Here is a 23,822-nt window from a genome sequence, read left to right on the forward strand (position 1 = left end):
ACGGTCCACGTTCTTCATTTGCCCAGGAATTTTGCTGTATCAAACACTGATACACATAATTTAGCCATTACCTAGGGTTGAGAGGTGCATTTGTTTTGTTTAGCATGGCATCAGACATCATCAGGTATTAGTGAGTAAACTGTATGCATGTGCCGCCACAGATATATACATGGATCTACAGGTTTAGAAACCAGGTGTGACATAAAACAAGTATATAGAGCTCTATTTGGATATGCAAATTGAATCAATAAAAGTTATTCACTCAACTGGAATTTTTTTTTCATAGAATGTTACAGGAGCTTGCCACTCTATGAGGTTCTTCCCTGAAAGAATTTAGCTCTGTCCAAATCTTGGCTCTGTGTGTTTCCTCTTCTCTCCAGCATAGAGCAAACTTACCACAGAATCATCACAAACTTTTCTGGGTCTCTCAAATTTTTGTGTGCGTGTGATTTTGTTCATGTGTACATTTTCTTTCTTCCAAAATGCTAAAGAGATTCAGTTTGCTCTCTTGAAAGCCTGAATAAATTCTTGGATTAAGTCAGTCAGATCAAATTGCCAGGTCCAAGGCTGGCTACAGCTCCAGAACAAACACACCTGTGCTTGTGGAAAGTTTCCTGGGGGTTACTGGTCAGACCTGCTTTGGATGTTGGCTTGGTTCCTCCCACAGCACCTTGAGAAAGGTCCATACTTCTTAGGGAAAAAAAGTCCTCTTCAAAACCATCTATTCTTGTAAGAGTTAGTCGTCTTACTTATATTCTGAAAATGACTGATTGGTTTACCTGTACTAAGGGTACTAAGGGTACAAAGCATAAAGCTAAAGCATTTGTCCATCCAAATCTTCCTTGAGCATCTGTGCTAAGTGATGAAGATAAACAGATGAAATGGATATCTTTTCTCTCCTCTAACTGCTAAGATCTACTGGAAGAGACAGATACATAAACAGATAATTAGACTAAGTGCTATAAGGATATGTGAATACAGTAATGTGAAACCCAAAGGAGGGGAGATTTGTGTGTCTGTGTGTGGTTATTTTTCCCCATCACTGGCATCTCTTTCACGAAGCCTCATGAGGTGGCAGCCAAACAAAGAAGTTCTGAATATGCATCTGGAAGCATCACACAGGGCTGAGGGCTTCATTGTACTGGGATTGAATAAGGTGCCGATTATATAAGTATCATTACCTGCCTGTGTTGAGCTCTGACTATTTCTAGCACATTGCTAAGAACGAAGCCTTCTCAGTGGCAGTGTCAAGGAAACTGTTGGAGGTTGCCAGTCATTTTAGAGAAATGCCACAGAACACTCCGTGCCAGATGGCTACTGATGAAAGTGATGGAGGTTCATGCTTGGAAATGAAGTCCAACTCCATATTTGGTCCTTCTTTCCTTCTTCCATTTTTGAATACATAAGAGAGCACAAACTCAGTCTTATTCTACTCTTGCCACACAAAATCCCCATTATCCTTTCTTCTTTTAATAAGGTCCTGGAGAGATGGAGTCAAGTTAAATCCGCTTTATTCCCAAAGCCTCAGAGGCCCCAGAATCCTATCTCTCCCTCAGCCAGGCCTTTTCTCTTTTACCTCTTCTTATTCATGACTGCCAGAAACGACTGTCAATGGAACCCACTCAGGGTCGGCCTGCCAGGGACTAAAGTTTCTGTGAGGTAGGTTTCTTCCATTTCAACATCTCATGGAAGGGGAAAAAAAGAAATGCCCCACTGGAAATGTTTTCTAATGGTTCTGCTTTGGGGAAGAAGTTCACCTTGTCTCTACTGAGGACATTCCCCGCAACCAGAGCCCTGGCCACCTTGTCTTTCTCTGACCAGTGCATAACATTAGGAATAACCGTTTTTTCCTAACTTCTAATGTCTCACATGGAAGGGGCTCCACCAGAATAACACTCCTAGTCTATGTCCCCAACTTTTTTCATTCTACCCCAGGAAAGTGAAGTGGTTAAAGGGAAAAATAAACTGAGCCTGCTTCTCCCCAAATCTTCCAAGTTGGGGGCCAAGTCACCACTGTTCCTCCATACTGGGGCTTAGGTGGGTGAGTCCGCTTGGTTGGGGCTCAGTATCAGTAGGCTGTCTTGCCTAGAGTCATACAACCACTGTCCAAACTAAAGTTTTATCATAGTAAAGGTGTCATTTTGGTTCTTCATCTGGTTTTAGGTCCTCTAGGAGACCTTCTGCAGGTGAGAAACAGTGATATGAATTCTAAGAGGACAGACTTCACTCTGAGTAGATTTTTAATGGACCAAAGCATTATGTTGCTTTCTGTTCCTCGGCTTGGAGGTTGAGGAGGGCTCACTAGGAGAAAGGGAAATGGCAACAGATTTCTCAGTCCATCTTGAGGGCCATAAGAAAGCCCTGAGATAGGGCAGAACAAGTTAGGAAAACTACTTTTTGATGGCTTTAACTTGATTCTTGTCCTTTAGGGTAGGTAAAAAAAACATTCTGACATTCACATATTCTGGGCACATAACTGCCTTAGGTCTCTCCCTTCCTCCTACCTACCATGTTCTCATAGCTACATCTACAAAAATCCCTCCTAAAACTTTCTAAGAAGTGTTCTCTAGTCTCTCTCTTCTAATTTTCCACTGTGCTTGCTCTAATCACATTTGAATGGATGAAGGGTAATGGTTTTTTAAAAATGGAATATCCCTTGCTTGTCCATCTGTATTAAGAGAGATGGAACCTTCCCTGATCTTCTTTAGGGTTACTTTTTCTCTGCCACATTGAAATGTCTTGGGGACAACAGAAGCTCAAAAGCTCTTCATCCAACAGCTTAATAAACAGTGTGAAGATCAAAGCAGCTCAGAGATCAGCAACTTGATTTACATCGCACTGGACTTCGCTTTGCATTGCCTTAGACTTTGGGGTCAGCATAACACTTTGGGGTCTTGTAACACTTAGGCTTGAAGTCTTTTCATTTGGGCCAGAGAGCCGGACCGCCCAGCCTGAGACCAGGTCTCCACCAACACAGGACGGTGAGGCAGAGGGCAGTGTTCCAGGCAATTTGGAAGAACAGAGACTGAGCTTGGCTAGAAAAGACCTGAGAGAAGCAATTTTGATGCCTGGATAATTGCCCCCGTTGCTTGCAAAGCATGCCAGTGGAAGCCTGTCCCAGGGGTTCCAAGCTTAGAAAGTAAAGTGATTGAAGCTCAATCCAGAATGGGGGTTCGTGAGGCAATTAAGCAGGGGAGCAAGTGGGGCCTTTGCCTGGAGCAACTTCTGTTCCATCAATTGAGAGAATTTACTTGCCCTCAAAGGAAGGTTATTTCAGCACCTGGCACCAGAATTCTCAACATATGAGCTATGCAGTCTCCTTTGATCTGCACTTACTAGTTCCTGGATTATCAGGCAGTAACCAAGGGAATAAACATGTTCTCCAGCTGCACTTGGCCTATGGGCTGTGATCAGCTCTGAAGGCTGCAGCTCCCACATGGTTAGCCTACTTTGTATATAGATTTACTCATCAAGTTTCTTCTCCAAACACCCAGTTGAACAGAATTCAGTCACCTCTAAGGTCAGCTTACATCTATACCTATGCTGTAGGTTACTTTTAGCTTATCTCCTTTTCATTTCCTAGCCCTACAATGATGACTCCAGTGATACGATGCCATCCACAGAGATTCAGGTACTATTTTTTTTATTTCTTGAGAGAGAAGAACTTGTGTTCACTCAATCCTGCATTCAAATCTCAGTTCTGTGACTCAGAAAAGGAAACACTGACTTCTCAATTTCCTTACCTTAAAAAAAATAGCAAGATATAATCTCGTAGATTTGTTATGAGGACCAAATGAAACATTTTATGCCAAGGATCAAAACAGTGACTGGCACACAGTAATTATAAAATAAGTGATCACTCCCTTCCTTAATCCTCTTCCCCAAGCAGGCCCTGGAGAGCTGTTCTAGACCAGCAGTTCCATTCCCATGGTGTGCTCGTGAGAGCTGATTGTTAAATTTTTAGGAGTTTGGTGAGCCAGTTGATATCATGCCAAGAGCTTGAAATTGGCCATGGTGGGAGTAGTCACATCAGAGAGATCAGCAGACACTTTAATCAGGCCTTCCACCCACCAACCCAGAGATCTGATTTATCAGCACACCACCAGTGGTTCTGGTGCCAGTCCTGCAACACCAGCAAGGAGGTCACCTGGAACCTCTTAAAAATGCAAATTAACCAATCACATCCCAGCCCTGATGAATCACAAATTCTGGGGGTGGGGCTCAGAAATCCATATTTAATTCTCTTAGTGAGAGTTGTGCCTGGCATGTTCAGTCACTCGCAGGGAAATAAATCAGTGTGGCTGGAGGAAGTGAGCCGGAGGGAGAGTAACAAGAGGATATGGGGGGTAGTGGGAAGCAAGATGCAGGGAGCATTACAGACCACCATAAGCATTTTGACGTGTGTTGCAAGGGATAAGGAAACCACTGGAGGGGTTTGAGCAGAAGAACATAATGTCCTTAAATCTCATTTAGGAGGATTCCTCTGACTGCTGTGTTAGGAATAAATGGTGGGGAAAAGGGTGGTAAGAGAAGACAGTGGCTTGAACCAGGGGAACAGAGATACATGAGGTAAGAAGTGGCTGGCTTCCAGATATATTTTGGAGATAGAGCCAAGGGCATTTGTTGTTGATGGTTTAGATGTAGAGAGTGAGAGAGAGGAGTCAAGGATGACTCAAAAGTTCTTTAGCCTGATCAACTGGGAAGATGGATTTTCACTAAGATACAGAAAAGTTGGGCTGATGGAAGATAGAAGGCTGAGTTTAGGAAGTCTATTAGACATCAAGAGTAAGTGTCAAGGAGATCGTTAGCCATAAATCTGGAGTTTGGGGAAGAGGTTGGGCTGAGGATTTAACTTTGGAAGTCATCACCTTCCAGGTGCTATTTGATGAGTTGGGATAATATAGTGAACGCACTTAGAGAAAAGTAGGACCTGGCCGTGGAAGCTGTAGAGGTCTGGAAGAGGCAAAGGACACAGGGAAGGGGCCATCAATGAATATTAGTGCTACACAAGTTATGGAAGCACTCAGAGAGTTGAAAGAATACATTGCAAGTAGCTATACAACTTTAGCTGGTGTAACATAGTCTTCATCCATGGCCTCCTAACTTAAGACACTGGACTCTGAAGGCAGTGTGAACTACACGTGAAGGGTGACCCTACTAAGCCAGTCTGCTCTTTCTTCACTCCCTACCATTGATTGGGCTGGCTTCTCCCTAGGGAGGAGAAGAGTCGTTATCACAAGCTAATCACAGCTGGCAATAGGATCAGCAAGACCAGTCTGAAACTACATCTGTGTTTGTGAACGTTTTTGCTTTATCAAAAGGAACATGTAATTATCTTAAAAATATAATTTTCCATCTTTAACATAAGCTGGAACAGTCAAACCTCCTTAAGCCCAGAGCGCTTTTACAAGGACAGTTTATTCAATTACCTTTTCAAGCTTTTAAAAGTCTCTGACTCATTTGAGCAAGTGGGGGAAAAAGACAAAACATCAGTATCTTGCTGGAAAAATATTGTGGTTATTGGCACTGAAACAAAAATAACGCTATGATAAGGCCATTGTGTTCCCCAAATCAAGTGTACACCTCATCTTTTTCTTAAGAAATCTTCCTGCACTGGGGATTTCAGGAACCGTGAATGTTTACAACCTACATGATGTACCCTTGGACAAGTTCATCTCTCTGAACATTAGTTCCCTTCTGGGTAAAATGGGGATAGTAGTACCTATACAATAATATATGCGTGGGAAGCAACCAACACGATGCCTGATACTCAGTAACTCCCTTTCCACTGGCCTTAAAACAAACATGACACATGTAGCTGGAACAATCATTCCATATTGAAAAAACTGCTGCTGCTGTCTGTCTATCCCATGCCTACCTCAGAGTCCCTCTCCTATCTCTACAGCAATACAAGATGTACTTGGGATCGTTTTGCCAAAGATGGGCACTCTGACTTTGTTGTTTATTTGTACAGAATATCAGGACACAGCCTCATCAAAACAACTGTGAACAAAATGTGAAATGGCTTTTTAAAAAATTACAGTGATGTGCAAAACAGATATCACTGATCTACTTTGACCGTGGCCTTCGACTTAACTGAAGCCCGTCTTCAAGAGAGAGGTTAGGGATGTCTATTTCCCACATTAAGTCTTTCTGAACTAAAAATTTAGTGCTTATTTTTGTAACCTACTCAAAACATATGGGTCAAAAGGCATCTTGCTATGGACACATGCTAATATCATTACACATTTACCCAAACCTATAAGATGTATAACACCAAGAGTGAACACTAATGTAAACCGTGAATTTGGGTGATAAACAATGTGGCGGTGTTCATCAACTGTTACAAATGTACCACTCTGGTGGGGGAGGTTGATGATGGGTGAGACTAGGCATGTATGGGGTATATGGGGGACCTCTGTAGCTTCCTCTTAATTTTGTTGAGAACCCAAAACTGCTTGAAAAAATAAAATCTATTTTAAAAATTTTAAAGCAAAACTAAATTATATTTAATAAACAAATTTTTTAAAAGTCATCCTGAAGTAGCACATACCCACCTTTGTGGTCAATAGGGAGGCTCAGTGATATCCAAGGAAATAGTTCTCAAATACTGAGTCGAGTTTACGTAAACAGCCTTGCTCAAGGTAGAAAGCCATGGGATGGCCTCCTCAGGGCTGAGGGTCTGAGTAAGGGCTGGCTGAGCCTCCCGACCACAGGTAGGACTTGGTATGTGAATCACTTAAAATGCAGTTTCTCAAAGTAGTTATTTCTCCCATATATTAGACTTCCCCAAGGGAAACCTTTCATCTTACTTCATTCTGGATCCTTCTAGAAACTTTGTTAAAAAGGAAAAAATATCATAGCAAGCAACAAGAAATAGGGCAATTGCAGTCACTATCTTCTGGGAGAATGTATCCAAGGCAACCTGGATTCTACCAGCACTAAAGAAAATTCAGACAAGTTGTTTCTCAATCCCTCTCTTTCCTGAACCTCTCCTGACTTAATTTCTGTGATTAGTGTTCTCCTGGAGTCCCTCCCGCTTTTCTGACAGGCAAGTGAGTCCCCAGTGAGGTCCTCTGTCTCCACCTACCTCTGAAATGTGGAGACACCTCCACTTTTCCCATGCTTCACATTCTTACTCTCAGGTTCCCCCTCCCAGACACAGTCACCTGGGTTTCTCTCGGGTTGCTGGGGTTTCAGGAAATGGTGCTGGACCCAAGAAAGGGGAAGACCTGTTGTGGAAATTTGTATTGATAGTAAAGGGTAGAAGGCTTGAATGGGGGAGCCTTGCCTGAACAATAAGTGCAGAGAAAATTAAGAGCTAATTCTTTCTGTTGCACTGCAGTTACTATTTATATGCTGAGGAATTCTCCAAATCTATATCTCTAGCATAATACCTCTCACAAGCTTCATAGCCTTATATCTCTACCTGGATATCTCACAGGGAACTCAAACTAAAAATGTCTAAAATCACAATATTCATCTTCTACCTTCAAACCTATTTCTCATTCCGTTTTCTAGACTTTTTGTGGGACCACCATCCATCTAGTTATCCAAGGCAGAAACCTATTTCCAATCTCTCTCACTCCCATTCCCCAAATCCAATCAGAAATCTTATAAATTCACATTCCAAATGTTTTGTGGCTCCATCACACATCTCCACTGTTAAGTCAAGGCCTCAAGGAGTTCTAGAAGCTGCCCTGATCCGGCCCCAGGCTAGCCCTAGTGATTAAATCCAGAATACATAGGTGTCTTGTAAGGAGCGCTCAAGAGACTCATCACCCTTCTAGCCACATACATTTTCTCCTTCCAGTAATTAGTTTTTACTCCTATAGTAAAGTCCCGGGCATTTTTTATTTTCTTTGGCATTTTATATTCTTCTAACCCTCCCAGTTTCTCTTTCGGCATGTAATCAACTCTTAAGAATTCCAGAATTCAGGTCTTTGCTAGGCCAATAACATCATCATCTGTTAGCTGCAGCCTCATAAGTTGCAATGTAGAGGTTCCCAATGCCAAGAGCAGACACAGCCTTGGGCTCTCTGAGCCCTGGGAGGACGCCATCACAGACGACATATGCATAAAACTAGGGCAAATGCTGGAAAAAGTTATTAGACATTTTCTAATTCTACAAAGACTCTAGGAGTCCAGTTCCTACTTGAGAAATAAAAAGGTAAACAATTTGGAGATAAGCAGAGGCTGGGGGAACGGAAGGACACAGCACAGGGACATCTTCATCCCAATCAACAGAAAGAAAATCAGGAAAGGACTGTCAATTGTCATGAAGTTAAGGCATCATTTCATGGTATTGTCCCTCTGGCTAGGCAGTAGGGACAGATAGAGCTGCAAACAAGAAGACCATGACTGTTGTTTCAGCAAGTCTACAGTATAGAGGGAGATGAAAACAAGGAAACAAGCACTTATAAAGTAGTGTTATTAGAACTGTAATGAGTGTGATGGGGATAGTCTCTTACTAGCTACATGAAGAAATTTAGACTTTGTCATGTTTTGTGTCTTAGAAATATCACTGTTTGGTGGAGAGAATAGATTACAGTGGGAGAAAACTACAGGAAAGATTATTTATTAAGAAGCTTATTGTAATAATTCAGATGAGAAACTATGGTGGTTTATACAAGAAGACTAGCAATGGGATGTAAATAAGTGATTGTGTTAAAAAAATATTTAGGAGTTAGAATCAATAAGACTTGATGGTTACATGTAAAGGTAGAGGATACAGAAATGAAGAACGACTCCAGGTGTCTGACACCGGCAATTTGTTGGGTGGGAACAGCATTCACTATGACCAGAAACTAGGGAGAAGAAGGTTTGGGGAATGGGAACAGAGAAGAAACATAAGCTGGGTTCCTGATACATTCCACATTTTTGCAGTGTATTCAAGAGGAAGTATGCAGTAGGCAATTAAGTATGGAGGTTAGAAAAGTGATCTGGACAGGAGGTAAAACTTAGAGTCAAGAGCATATAATAGTGAATGGAAATAGATGGTATCTGCCACGGAGAGGGTGGGAGCTAAGACTCTGAGACTCTTGAACAGGACACAGGAACTGGCCCTTGTAGAGGAGACTAGAAGATGCCTACAGAGGGAAGGAGGAGCACTGTCGTGGCCTGGCAAGCAGGATCTTCTCAGAAGGAGAACAATGCGCTGCTAAGTGAAGATGTTCAAAACACATTACATGAAAAGAGCACGTTGAAGAACAATATGTGTGGCATGACCTCCTTGCATTTTTTTCATATTGAATCTGAATTAAATATTTCTGGAAGGACATACAAGAGACTGTCAAAAAAGGTCCTTAAGAAAGTAAGGCTGGAGAGTCATAGAAAAGAAAAGGCAACTGTAAATTAACATTTAGTACCTCCAGTATTGAGGGAATATTTTACCTTGAGTGTGTATTATATTTTATATTTTTTCAGTTAATTTAAAAAGATGAGAGTGATCAACAGTATCAATAGTGCAGAAAAATAAAGTAAAATCAAAATGAAAAATATTCATTAGCTTTGCAACAAGGAGGTCATTAGTGAGTTGATGGAAGGCTTTTCAGGGGAGTGATGGGGCTACATTTGTGGATGGTTGTTTTGAAATGGGAGATAAACAGGAGAAAATCTGTATAGATAACTCACTCTGGAAGATTGGTTATAAAGAGAAAGGAAAAGATAGGGCAATTGCAGGAGGGGGCATAGAGTTCAGGAAGGGGATTTGTTTAATATGTTGAGTTTAGAATACTTTGACATCTTGATAGGACTCACCTCATTATTAAGGGGGGCGGGGACTTGAGATAGTCATCTCAGAGGGCTAGGAAGGGTTGGGACTTGGAGAAAAGGTTTAGGAATTAACCTCGGACAGGAAGAGAGATACCTCTCTCACTGCTACAAAAAGAAAAAGTGAGAAGCAAAGAGTAAAGGCAATGCAGATAAGTCTGTAGGGTTGCTAGCAGTAACACTCACCAGTATCTTAGACTTTTGAAGTTTCCCTCAGTGCAGTAAAAATGTAATCAAATCCCATGCTGCAGGCCTATAGCAGGGTAATTTAGAGTTTGAATATTGATATCTATGATAAAAACATATTATCTCTTTAATATCTTCACCATGCAAAGCAAGCACATGTTAATAAAAGATCTTATGTACAATTAGTGGTTTTGAAGGATTATCATTATTTATATCTGAATAAGTTGTATGAATTATAAGTTGTTTAATCATTCTTTATTTACACCCAAGAAGTCACGCAATGAACATGGGAACATTAATTTATTTTATGAGTAATGCTGTGAGTTTCTTGAGGGCAGAGTTTATGTCTTCTTTGTCTTTATGTCCTTGTATTTAGCCAGGGCCCAGCACAGAGTCACTGCTCAATTAATGTTTAATGAATAAATAAATGTAATTCTGGGAAAAAAGTTGCTGCTTTATTCTGACTGATATCACCAACAAAAAATTTTAATGTATATATGTACCTATATAAAAGTGCCATATAGATTTTATTCTTTACAGCCTAAAAAGGTGCTTTTTTTTTTTTTTTTTTTTTTTTTAGCAATTGCAAGGGTGCTCTCAGGAACAGAGAGGAGAGAAAGTGTTACAAAAGCTCTTAACAGTGCAGGCTCGCCTGTGTATATTTATTCCATATTGCTCACTCCAGCTTTGGTCATGACTTCAAAATGATAGCACGAGTTAATGCATTTTTCACACCTCAAAGAAAGGTTACACTCTTCATGCCAGCCTGCTGTGCACAATTATAAGAGAGAAACCACAGGGAGTAACCGGCTGCTAACAAGCGTCCTCCAGAACATCCGAGGATTTTCACCAACACATCCACTCACCCAAACTGCCCAGCACAAATTCAATCAGACCTTTCATTTAGAAATTACGATTCCAATGGCAGACTCTTCTGAAGGACCAGATTGTTCCAAGGGATTGCAGGGAGTGGAGCTTTGCATTATTTTTTTCTCCTCCTTGGCTACAATTAGAATTCATTACCATCTGAGGGCTATTTACCAGGCTATATAAAAGGAGTTAAATGTTGAGCTAACAGATTGGAAATATGTCCTCGTAACACGATTTGCTCTCCCCACTGGCACTCATAATGGAAGCCTAGAAAAAGGGCCAAGAATGTAAAACACATCACATCTACTTAGCCACATCCCTAGGTGAGTCTGCTCCAACAGGGTTAAGGCAGACTGACCAGAAAGCCATTAGCAATCTGCACTCTGATTTTACTCAATAGGAAGCCCTTTCAGAAGTACTAAATTTATTTTTTAAAGTAAATTGAAAGGCTGGCCTTCTACACAGAGCACTCCCCATACAAACTATAGAGACTGCTCATCACACACTAAGATGAGCGATGTTTGAGGCCTCCCTTCTGATATACCTTGCTTCTTTCTGCTCTCATTCTCACTGCATAAGCTAGAACTTTGACAAGCTAACCTCCAGCAAGTTTCTTTCTTCTGCCAGGCTCAAAAGATCTGAGAGGCAAAAAAAAAAAAGAGAGAGAGAGAGAAGGAAGAGAGTGGGACAACGATGCAAAATTAAAGGACAAGCAGAAGATGGAGGTCTCCATGTGGGTGTATGTCACAGCTTTCTTCTGAGCAGTTTAAGGCGAAATCACACAAACTCAAGCGAAGACTCCAGAGTATATTCACGGCATAAGCATTCATCACCTTATAAAAGCAAAGAGGTAACCATCTGATAATCTGTCCCAACCTTTACGCCTCAACCTCTTCAGCTGCTAAATGGGAATAATGCATATATCTCAGGGAAGTCGTGAGGATTAAAGAGATTACATAGCAATGTGCTTAGCACAGATTGAGTACTGTGAAGGCACTCAATCCATTATGACCATAATTATGATTAAGCAGAGCAAGAATCTTACCTTTGGATGACAAGATAAACTGCCAAATGATCCCTGTTTCCTTGTTTCTTTCTGAGGTTGTATCTTGTTCTTTTGTTTGGAACATATTCCTGTTTCCTCATTTTGCTTGACTCTCTGTGTTGGTTTCTATATATTAGATGAAACAATATGCTCTCCCAGTCTTGAAGGAGAGCTTGTATAGGAAGTGAAACTTATTGTTCAGTCCTGCCCTAGCTGTTGGTTGTCTCTCAAACCTTTGTGAGTGTCCAAGCAGCCTATGTCATTTTTCATCTCTCCCAGTGGTTGACGGTGTGCCAAGACCTGTCGCTGGCCCAAGGCAGGGAGGGGGATCTCAGACAGCACCTGGATTCAGGCTGATTGGAAGCCAGACCCTCAGGAAGCAGGGTTTAAAATATGCGAACATATACCATCCTGTGGGAATGCATGCATAAGTCCCTCTGGCCAGGTGATCTGGAGGTGTCCCCAGGGTGAAAGGCACAAAACTCAGGGCTCCAGACAAGTGTATGAGCTCCTTTCTGGGTGTCACCAGTGAGCTGGAGCCAGGCAGAAGGAGGGCGCAAGGATGGCATCCCCCTGCCTCCACTTCCGAGAGCCCCTCTGTGGGCTCCTAGGGGTGTGCCAGCCCAGAAGCCTGCCTTCCAGCCGAAGCTCCAGAACAAGCAATAGGCCTCTTTCTTGGAAAGACTGTGGGCATCTCAGTCTGCCATCTGTGCAGTGCCCTGGGGGTGGTATGTTACCATCCCGGGGAACCAAGGAACGTTAAGTCCCCTGCCTCCAGAGTCAGATCATCAAGGGGCATCCCCTGGGCAGCAGCTGCAGAAACCAGGCGCGAATGCGCCCCCGTGGGAGCCGTGGCTCTGTGCAGTGTGGCAGTGGGAGAATGTGAAGATGGTGCCCACCAAGTGTGTTTAAAAAAAAAAAAAAAGTCTAGAATTTTTTTTTTAAATGGAGCCTACCGGGTTTCCCTGGTGGCGCAATGGTTGAGAGTCCGCCTGCCGATGCAGGGGACACAGGTTCGTGCCTCGGTCCTGGAGGATCCCACATGCTGCGGAGCGGTATGGGCCCGTGAGCCATGGCCGCTGGGCCTGCGCGTCCGGAGCCTGTGCTCCGCAACGGGAGAGGCCACAACAGTGAGAGGCCCGCGTACCACAAAAAAAAAAAAAAAAAAAAAAATGGAACCTACCGCTTTAGCGAGCATGAAAATGGCGTCCACCTGAGGCTTTAGGATCAGCAGGTGAAGCTCTTTGACAGAAAGTCCCCGTGATTTTCAAACAACTGCTTCTGCACATGCCCTTGGCCGGTGAGTCTGAGCACCAGCCCTTCCTCAGTTCATTACAACACTTTGGGTCCGGAGGACACTAGCCCTGTTGGTTTTCAAAGCCAGGTGTTTTGGGGGCTTTCTCCCAGGTGAAGTCTTAAAAGCTGGGGCACCTGATGTGGGGTCCGAGCCCTTAACTCCTTAGGGAGGAGTTCCAGGTTGTGAGTTCCCTCCCAATGTGAGTTGCCATGCCAGGTGTGGAGTTTATGGAAAGGTTGTGTCTCAGCCTCTCCTTCCTTTTTCTTCCCGGTGGATGTGAAGGGGTTGCTCAGCTAGTTTTCCGATCTTTTTCAGAGGAAATGGTTCCATACGTAGCTGTAGATCCTAGGTGTCCACGGGAGAAGGTGACTAAAGGATCCTCCTGTGTCACCATCTGGAACCACCTTCTGCCAGATTATACTGACCCGTGAAGTACAAGGCCACTCACCACATCAACCTTCATTTTAGGAAAAATAAAATCCTCGGGCATTGATTCACAGCAGTTACCAAAGGGATCTTGCTGTTATTAAACATGGCAAATGACTGAATTACCCTCAAATGCACAGAGTGGAAGCATAGCTATAAAACGAGTGTGGGCATCCTCTGCCCCCTTTACAGGCTTCACCCCCAGAGCACAGGGGGAAGGTCTGTGCCCTGGGTGAGGCCACCCAGTGTAGCAGAAGCCATCCTGTGAGTGCCTCACCTCTATCCCCTCAGCACTAGCCAACTCAATGGCTTCCACCTGCATGCACCTATGGCTCTTTGCTGGGTGGTTTTCTTTGGCCCACTGAGCTGGAAGGGGCAGTGGGCAGAGTACCAGGGACTTAATATCTCCTGGAGCCAACCTCTACCAATAACTGGTGGAAGCTGGCGGATCACTGGCTCCTCGGGTGGGATAACCTGAGACATTTCTACACTGTCTCCAGAACTCCCCAGCAGATTGAGTCCCGGTTGCACACAGCAGTAACCTGTTCAATGAGGTCGGTTTCCTTCCCTTCTCTCACTTCTCCACTTTCCTACCAGTGTTTCCTGGACCACCTCCCATTTCCTTTTCTTCAAGGTCTCCTTCTAGAAACATCCAACCTATCACACCCAAAAGAGTCCTACCTTTAGGCTCCCTGCAGTTCCTCATCACAGAGTTCCCATCCCCAGCCCCATTCTATAATGGGCATTATAGCAATTGCCATTTCTGTTTGTGGATTTCTAATTTAGGGACATCCAATACAGCTCCCAAAACAGCTTTTACCCTGTGGGAAACTACACCAGCCAACGTTTCTTGAGAGCTCAACTTGTACCAACCATCGTAAGAATCAATTCTCGTTTACTATCTCTAACCATCACAATAAAGACGGTATTATTATCCCCGCTTAATAGATGTGGAAATCCAAGTTCAGGGAAGTTAACTCACTTGCCAAAGTCTAACCGCAAGTGAGATGGAGAGCTGGGTTGGAACCCATGTCGGTTTAGCATCAATGACCATGAAGTCTAATTCCTTTTGCTCCCTGTAAGACCTGCTGAGGATCAGTTCTGGAGTCTGTATATTTATAGGGCATGATTGGGTGACTAACATATTTGGACTTACTGGTACAGTTTAACACTTTCTCCTTCTTCTTTCCCATGAGCAACTTACAGTCTAGTCTGCTTTACCATAATCCTCAATCATTTTTCAACATGTAATTTAACAGCATGAGTGATATTGGTCCCCTCACATCATTCTCCACTTTCTCCATTTGATAATAGAACCCTTTAGTTTTAACTGAACACTTGGCTACCACCTAGAGACTTCCTCCCCCAGTGTGTCTTGCAGCTATGATGCCAAAAGAGGTAGCCAAAAGGATGTGAGTGAAAGTGCTGAGGACAAGTTCCAGGACCTACCAGGTGGTGCTGTACTGCCACATCTTCCTTCTCCCTCCATTTGGGAGTGAATGCAGATGTCAGGGTAACGGAGGGTCGACACCGACCAGGGCACCATGCCTACAAGGTGGCAGGACAAGCTAGAAGGAGCCTGGGTCCCTCTGATCACTGACCAGCACATACCGTCATGGGAGAGACAAACTCTTACTAGTTTGAGCCACTGTTATTTGTTCTGCTCTGAAGCAGCCAAACCCAAATCCTAACGAATACAAAGAGAGAAAAGAGAAGGAAAAACGGAGAAGAAAGTCAGCAGGAAAATGGTGTAGGACTGTGGGGATAGGCGCTGAGGGAGGGAAGACCAGGAAGGAGAGCAAGGCTCAGAGGGGGCTGAGCTATATTTTATTTGTTTGCTTGTTCTACCATTTTCCAAAACATAAAGGAGGAAGAGAAAATCAAAGCCAGAGAAGAAAGGAAAAGCAACGACATTCTCTTTCATCCTGCCTCTCGGAGACTGCGGGTGGCAGGAAAACAGAGGGGGAAAGGAGTCCCCAGCTGTTAGCAGGGCCCATCCGAAGTTCAAACTCAACCCTCTGCTGAGGAGCAGAAGATGTCATCCACTCCGAAGCACAGGGGGTTCTCGGGATTAACTAGGTGTCCACAGGGGCCTTTGCATGGGCAGAGACCTCAAGACACCCTGGGTCTCCGACCCTGTAACAGAGCAAACCTTCTCACATGAAGGGGTAGGGGGTACAGGTCAGTCACCAGGTTTTTACTTAACTCACAAGTATGCTAATCATGCAATGCAAATGTGTGCAAATGTCCAGTCATCTTCTAAGAGGACACATGCTTTGAAACATTTATTTCCAGAGTCCACCCAACAGGACACTGTCAGTTACTGACACAAAAGCAAACACAGCTATTCTGAATTAAGGGACACTTTAAAAATCACATGCTAATTATTCTCCCATGCAAGCAAGCCTTGTCGCAGCCGGCAGTTTTGTGAGTGAACCTCACTGCCTGCCTTTCGGGACTCGGCCAAGCCCCCATCCCACATGGCCCCCACACACAGCGTTGCTCACAGTGGCTGCCAGGCCTCAGCAGCTCAACCACACTTCGCCAGGGCAGTGGTTGTGACGTGGCACTTTATAAGCAACACGCAGATCAACTGGAGAAGCAAACTTGCCACGGTCACTAAACAACAATAAGTGAGAAAAAATGCAACCACAGCAGACAATTTGGATCAGGCTATATCAAAAGTCAAAAGCCAGCAACCCTGGACGAATATGAATTAGAATGCGCAACCCAGGTTTCCCGTCTCTTTAACTGTCACGAGTCAGTCTTGCGTTTAACACCCAGTAGCCTGAGAACCCATTCTGCAGAACTTCAAGAAGCCCAGTTTGGGGGAAATTTTCCTTCCTCAACTATTTCTGAACCTTTTCTGGAGATACCTGCACATCACACAAGTTCGTCCTTTTTGTCACCCACCACCTCAATCTGCCTCCTGGCTCTCAGTGACTCAACTTATCACTTGCATGGATCATTACTCACCAGCTCACAACCAGCTGTCTGGGCTGTTGTCTTTTTCTCTGAACAACTACTCTCTGAGCTGAGTGTTAATGCCCTCAGGAATGGCTGAGACCAGGATATAATATCTAACAATAGACAGGCTAGGGGATACTCAAGGGAATAACCACGCAGAAAGAAAATCTTAAACAGGCTAGTGGACATCACCCATACAAGGATCCACAGACCAGGGCATTGCTTACGTGGTGGCCAGCTTGCGCCTCAGTGCTCCCAAGCCCGCCAAGGTGTTATGGGAGAAGGGAAGGAGATTATACTTTACTCTGACTAGACTTCAAGTAGTTCAGCACCACTGGCATCTCCACTGGAACATATCTTCCTCTTTGCCCTTGGTCACTGGTTGACCTAGAAAGGTCAACATCCCTCAGAGATGCAATTCTGGCTCAAGGAAGGTGGCTTCCATATCATCAGGCAGGGCCTCTTGATTCCTCAGTGTCCTGAAGCTGATTTGGGCTTTAGCTTGCATGAATCAAGTTATGGACGTGAGGAATCTACTTACGCCTCTAACTCAACAGGAACTGCCACCAGCTTAGAAAGAGCAGCTATCACTCCTGCCCCTCACTGTATTCTGATTGAGGTTTCAGAAATATTGGGGTTCCATAAGGGTTGGGTTAAACCATTGGAGAGCACTGAGAACATTCTAGTGCCCCCGCCAGTATGAAATACAAATTGAAGCCTACACCATCATATGAGTATAACGAAATCCCACCACATTCCCATTTGTCTCATCATGATGATTCTGGTACGTTTTCAAAACATTTTTTTAAATTCAAATACTTCCTGGAGATGCTCTCATTTTCTTTGGAATATTTCCCTGCTGGTGCCCCAAGGCCATTCAGCCTCCTGGGAAGTGCAGCACTGGGTCCAGTGTCAGAACCCCCAATTACACGTGTAGAGCTTAGTCTCAGAGCCCCGCTAATGTCACAAGAGCCCCTGCCAAGAAATCCACCAACCTTCTATAGTAAAAAAAAAAACGGTGTTTCCTCTCCATTGTCTTTCTACTGGAGTGTTCCTGAGAACAACGGGCTTTTGTGCTCAGCAGATAAGGTTGAGCTGTCCTCTAGATTATTTAGAATCAAAGGTATCCCCTCCCATTCTTTTTGTCCTCTCTTTCCATTGGGGTTTAAAACCTGAAGGTCAAAGGAAACCTCCAATGACTCATTTATTCACCAATGTTTGTTGAGCACCTGTAGAGGGCTGAATAGTGTCCCTCAAAAATTCATGTCTACACAGAACCTCAGAATGTATTTGGAAAGAGGGTCTTTGCAAATGTAATTAGTGAGGATGCAGTCATATTGGAGTATGAGAGACCCCAAATCCCATGACTGATGCCCTTATAAGAAGGGGAGAGGACCCAGAGAGATCCAGCTGGGGAGGAAGGCCACGTGATGATGGAGGTAGGCTTTGGAGTGATGCAGCTACGAGCCAAGGAACTAACTCCAAGGACTGCCAGCAACCACCAGAGGCCAGAAGACAGGCAGGGAACAAGTTGTGCCTTACTTAGAGCCTCCAGAAGGAACCAACACTGCTAACACCTTGATTTCCAGCTTCTGGCCTCCTGCACTGGGAGAGAGTATGTTTCTGCTATTTGAAACCACCCAGGCTGTGGTAACTTAGAGCAGCCACAGGAAACATATAGCTCGTAATAGTCTCTCCTCACAGTACCAAGCACTAAGAGTTTAGCAATGAGCATGACAACTAAGATCCCTGTTCTCACGTGGCGAAAATCCTAGTGGAGAAGACAAATAGGAAGTAACCAAATAAATAAATAGGGTTCTTTCAGAATGGATCAATTTCATGAAAAAACAAACCCGAGTTATGTGATAGAGCAGGACCAGGGTGGAAGGCAGGGCAATATTGCCTTTTAGAGCGGGCTATCTCTGGGACATCCACCCAGGGCGGACTCACTCTCCAGTCCAGCCAGGACACTCCCGGGAGTGTGCTCCCTTCCACTTCCGCATGCTCCTCTCAGCCCGACCAGAGATCTGGCCTCTCCTCTCCTCTCTTCTGAACCCAACGCCTCGGAGTTCCATCAGCAGTTCTGCTTCTGACATAGCCTTCTGTTTTCATTCCACAGAAATTTTTCTTCCTTCACATGCTCCCGAGCTTGAACATGTACATAACTGACAAGAATTGTTTTTGTTCCCTGCATCCAGCCTGTACATAATGGATGTCAGTATATTTCCTCACCATACTAAGAGAGCAGATCCAATTTGACTTAATTACTGCTGGAGCTCTGTAAACAGCCACGAATTACTGCCGAGCCCTGTGGTTTATGAAGAGAACACCACAAATGACAGGAAGCTGCAGGGAGAAAAATAGTCTGAGCTGACTTTGGCGTGTTCATTTCTGAGTACAGATACTTCCATTCATCAGTGGGGACATTTATGAAATCTGGGCTAAGATGATATTCTAGAAAGGAGCAACAGAGATCCAAAGTGTTGTAATTATGAGGCCATCTCTGAGCAGAAGCCCTGTGACTAGAATGCAAGCTGCTCCACGGGAACCAGAATCAGTCAGACATGGAGAACCTACCCACCTGAGGGTAATTTCAGTGCTACCCGCACCCCGCCCCCCCATCCCCACCAAAGCGAGCCTGGCATTTGGGAATCAGCGAAGACCCAAAAGGAAACTCATTTAACCAGAACTTGACTTCTTAAGATTTCCACCCCACAAGAAGCTGCACCACCATCTGACAGACTGAAAAATACACAATGGGCACAGAAGGGAAGAGCCAGAGAAAGGAAAGCAGACGCCTCCATTCTCCCCAGTGACACATGGGAGCCCTGAGCTGAAGCCTCACGGCTCACAGAAAGTAGCAGACAAAGGCGGTACTAAGAGAGGGCCATGCTCAAGTGTGCAAGTAGGGATCCTGTTAAAATGCAGGTTCTGGTTCCGTAGGTCTGGAACAAGGGCCTAGAATTCTGCAACCAGAACAAGCTCCCAGTGATTCCAACAGGCTGTCTAGAACCTAGGGAAGCAGCTGCAGCGTGAGGATGGACTGGGGAGGAAGTCCTCTTAGGAGGCTGTAGTGAGGCCCCAGGAGTCCAGGTAACAAGCAATGCTGCTCTGCTTCTCATCCAAATTTAGGCAAAGACAAACTCTGTTACATAATAGATGTAGTTTATCATCAACTAAAATCATTTATTAATTTAATTGCATATAGTAATTCCATGTGTTGAATTAAGACAATTTCAATAAGTAGTTTTTAAAAGACAATAAATCAGCGTCTTTCAAATCCACCTGCATGTTACAGTCATCTGGGGAGCCAATCCTCTGGTTAAAAATACCAGTACCCAGGCTCCAATCCAAGGCAACTGAATCAGGATCTCCTGCCCTAGTGTGTATACAGGCAGATGAGGGGAGGGAAGGAAGAGGTAAAGAGCCCTGAAGGGAGAAAAGAGAAGAATCCAAGACAAGAGGGACTGGAGAGAAAGATTAAATCCACACATTTCTTACTTCTATTCCCACTTCTTTCAATTTCACTTCTCTCTCCCCAGCAGTCTTCTAATCAAAGAATGTTCCATGGATCAGCAGTATCAGCATCACCTGGGAGCTTATTAGAAACAGAATCCTAAGCCCCTCCCCAAACCTACTGAATCAGAATCTGTACTTTAAGAAGATCCCCAGGATGAATCAGAACTACAGCTTCAGGGTGCTAACTCTGGGGATGCAGACCAGGGTTACTAAAAGGCCTCACATATCCTGAGTTGTCTGCCCATATGGTTAGAATGTGCTCCAGACATGGGACACCACAATGTTTTAGATAAGAAACGCTCAGCAGGGAGGCTTCCGGGAAGATGGTGGAAGAGTAAGACGCGGAGATCACCTTCCTCCCCACAGATACACCAGAAATACATCTACACATGGAACAACTCCTACAGAACACCTACTGAATGCTGGCAGAAGACCTCAGACCTCCCAAAAGGCAAGAAACTCCCTACGTACCTAGGTAGGGCAAAAGAAAAAAGAAACAACAGAGACAAAAGAATAGGGACGGGACCCGCACCAGTGGGAGGGAGCTGTGAAGGAGGAAAGGTTCCCACACACTAGAAGCCCCTTCACTGGTGGAGACTGCGGGTGGCGGAGGGGGAAGCTTCGGAGCCGCGAAGGAGAGCACAGCCACAGGGGTGCGGAGGGCAAAGCGGGGAGATTCCAGCACAGAGGATCAGGGCCGACCGGCACTCACCAGTCCGAGAGGCTTGTCTGCTCACCCGCCAGGGCAGGCGGGGGCTGGAGTTGAGGCTCGGGCTTCGGTCGGAGGGCCGGGAGAGGACTGGGGTTGGCGGCATGAACACAGCCTGAAGGGGCTAGTGCACCACAGTAAGCCAGGAGGGAGTCCTGGAAAAGTCTGGACCTGCCAAAGAGGCAAGACACGATTTCTTCCCTCTTTGTTACCTGGTGCGCGAGGAGAGGGGATTAAGAGCGCTGCTTAAAGGAGTTCCAGAGACGGGCGTGAGCCGCGGCTAAAAGCGCAGACCCCAGAGACGGGCATGAGACGCTAAGGCTGCTGCTGCTGCCACCAAGAAGCCTGTGTGCGAGCACAGGTCACTATCAACACCCCGCTTCCGGGGAGCCTGTGCAGCCCGCCACTGCCAGGGTCCCGAGATCCAGGGACAACTCCCCCGGGAGAATGCACAGTGAGCCTCAGGCTGGTGCAACTTCACGAGGCCTCTGCCGCCGCAGGCTAGCCCCGCACTCCGTGCCCCTCCCTCCCCCCCCCGGCCTGAGTGAGCGGCTCCTTTAACCCCATCCTGTCTGAGCGAAGAACAGACGCCCTCCTGTGACCTACACGCAGAGGCAGGGCCAAATCCAAAGCTGAGCCCCTGGGAGCTGTGAGAACAAAGAAGAGCAAGGGAAATCTCTCCCAGCAGCCTCAGGAGCAGCGGATTAAATCTCCACAATCAACTTGATGTACCCTGCATCTGTGGAATACATGAATAGACAACAAATCATCCCAAATTAAGGAGGTGGACTTTGAGAGCAATATTTATGATTTTTTTTCCCCGTTTCCTCTTTTTGTGAGTGTGTATGTGTATGCTTCTTGTGAAATTTTGTCTGTACAGCTTTGCTTCCACCATTTGTCCTAGGGTTCTATCCATCCGTTTTGTTTTGTTAATTTTTTTCTTAATAATTATTTTTATTTTAATAACTTTATTTTATTTTAATCTTCTTTCTTTTTTTCCTTCCTTCCCCCCTTCCTTACTTCCTCCCTCCCACCCTGCTTCCCTCCTTTCTTTCTTTCTTTCTTTGTTTTTCTTTCTCTCTCTCTCTTTCTTTCTTTCTTTTTTCTTTCTTTCCCTCTCACTCTCTCTCTCCCTTTCTTTCTTTCTTTCTTTCTTTCTTCTACTGATTCTTTCTTTCTACTTTTTCTCCCTTTCATTCTGAGCCATGTGGATGAAAGGCTATTGGTGCTGCAGCCAGGAGCCAGTGCTGTGCCTCTGAGGTGGGAGAGCAAACTTCAGGACACTGGTCCACAAGAGACCTCCCAACTCCACATAATATCAAATGGCAAAAATCTCCCAGAGATCTCATTCTCAACACCAGCACCCAGCTTAACTCAATGACCAGCAAGCTACAGTGCTGGAACCCTATGCCAAACAACTAGCAAGACAGGAACACAACCCCACCCATTAGCAGAGAGGCTGCCTAAAATCATAACAAGTCCACAGACACCCCAAAACATACCACCAGACGTGGACCTGCTCACCAGAAAGACAAGATCCAGCCTCATCCACCAGAACACAGGCACTAGTCCCCTCCACCAGGAAGCCTACACAACCCACTGAACCAACCTTAGCCACTGGGGACAGACACCAAAAACAACGGGAACTAAGAACCTGCAGCCTGCAAAAAGGAGACCCCAAACACAGTAAGATAAGCAAAATGAGAAGACAGAAAAACACACAGCAGATGAAGGAGCAAGATAAAAACCCACCAGACCTAACAAATGAAGAGGAAATAAGCAGTCTACCTGAAAAAGAATTCAGAATAATGATAGCAAAGATGATCCAAAATCTTGGAAATAGAATAGACAAAATGCAAGAAACATTTAACAGGGACCTAGAAGAACTAAACATGAAACAAACAACAATGAACAACACAATAAATGAAATTAAAAATACTCTAAGATGGGATCAATGGCAGAATAACTGAGGCAGAAGAATGGATAAGTGACCTGGAAAATAAAATAGTGGAAATAACTACTGCAAAGCAGAATAAAGAAAAAAAGAACGAAAAGAACTGAGGACAGTCTCAGAGACCTCTGGGAAAACACTAAACACACCAACATTCGAATTATAGGGGTTTCAGAAGAAAAAGAGAAAAAGAAAGGGACTGAGAAAATATTTGAAGAGGTTATAGTTGAAAACTTCCCTAATATGGGAAAGGAAATAGTTAAGTCCACGAAGCACAGAGAGTCCCATACAGGATAAATCCAAGGAGAAACACGCCAAGACACATATTAATCAAACTGTCAAAAATTAAATACTAAGAAAACATATTAAAAGCAGCAAGGGAAAAACACCAAATAACACACAAGGGAATCCCCATAAGGTTGACAGCTGATCTTTCTGCAGAAACTCTGCAAGCCAGAAGGGACTGGTAGGACATATTTAAAGTGATGAAGGACAAAAAGCTACAACCAAGATTACTCTACCCAGCAAGGATCTCATTCAGATTTCATGGAGAAATTAAAACCTTTACAGACAAGCAAAAGCTGAGAGAGCTCAGCACCACCAAACCAGCTTTACAACAACTGCTAAAGGAACTTCTCCAGGCAAGAAACACAAGAGAAGGAAAAGACCTACAATAACGAACCCAAAACAATTAAGAAAATGGGAATAGGAACATACATATTGATAATTACCTTAAATGTAAATGGACTAAATGCTCCCACCAAAAGACACAGACTGGCTTAATGGATACTAAAACAAGACCCATATATATGTTGTCTACAAGAGACCCACTTCAGACCTAGAGACACATAGAGACTGAATGTAAGGGGATGGAAAAAGATATTTCATGCAAATGGAAACCAAAAGAAAGCTGGAGTAGCAATTGTCATTATCAGACAAAATAGACTTTAAAATAAAGACTATTACAAGAGACGAAGAAGGACACTACATAATAATCAAGGGATTGACCCAAGAAAAAGATATAACAATTGGAAATATTTATGCAGACAACATAGGAGCACCTCAATACATAAGGCAAATA

Source organism: Phocoena sinus, chromosome 3, assembly GCF_008692025.1.
Source record: "Phocoena sinus isolate mPhoSin1 chromosome 3, mPhoSin1.pri, whole genome shotgun sequence".
Taxonomy (NCBI): domain Eukaryota; kingdom Metazoa; phylum Chordata; class Mammalia; order Artiodactyla; family Phocoenidae; genus Phocoena; species Phocoena sinus.